The sequence below is a fragment of the Austrofundulus limnaeus genome, unplaced genomic scaffold (assembly GCF_001266775.1).
Source record: "Austrofundulus limnaeus strain Quisiro unplaced genomic scaffold, Austrofundulus_limnaeus-1.0 Scaffold296, whole genome shotgun sequence".
Lineage (NCBI taxonomy): Eukaryota > Metazoa > Chordata > Actinopteri > Cyprinodontiformes > Rivulidae > Austrofundulus > Austrofundulus limnaeus.
The window spans coordinates 643,902-644,694 of NW_013952698.1; positions in this window are offsets into that span (position 1 = coordinate 643,902).

The following is a 793-nucleotide window of genomic DNA, read 5'->3' on the forward strand; positions in this document are numbered from 1 at the left end:
GTGTAGGACTGCACTTCTCACATAAAAACATCCAGAGATAAAACATTAAATTTTCTGACTGCAGAAGCAGTCAACAGGGTGATGTGTGTGACCCCAACACCCACAGCTGGTTGGGGCTCATGTTGGTTTCTGTTCGTAGTGGATGATTGTCCCAACCACTGCAAAATGTATTCAGGTCATCCTGCAGGCAAGGCAGAAACACATAATGGCAGCAGAGGAGGTGTGCTGTATTTGAGATGTCAAGAAAGCCCTCTCCTTCAAGGCTGTGTAAAACATCGTAGTAAACGCACATAACGGCCACCCAGAGGTCTCTCCATAATCGCTCTGTCCTGAAATAATATCAAATGAAATGTGTAGCTAGGTAGACTTTCTTCTGTGTATATGTGAACCATCACATGAAACAAAGGGTTAAGTCACAAAGTGTTTTTGGAGAAAAAAAATATTGTTTAAGGTAAAACATTTGCAACAAACAATAAACAAAATACCTTGCAGGTTGATCAATTGAAATATCAGAAACATGATCTTTTAAAGAATATTTTTTTTGAGCAGGAAAGCCTTAATTTTTTGACCAGCTTCTCTGCCAACTAGCAAAGCTTTTTGCTTTGTTCCAGCTGATAAATCTTAATATCCAAATATTGTTTGAGGTTTCCTCTTATGACAAACATTCCTGATTACAATAACATAAAAATAGGATTCACATCAAATACCAATGAGTTATCCTGATTAGCAAGACAAATTAAGGTACATTAAGGTACATTTTTGGAACCACTCGTGATATCAGGATGATCCAGGT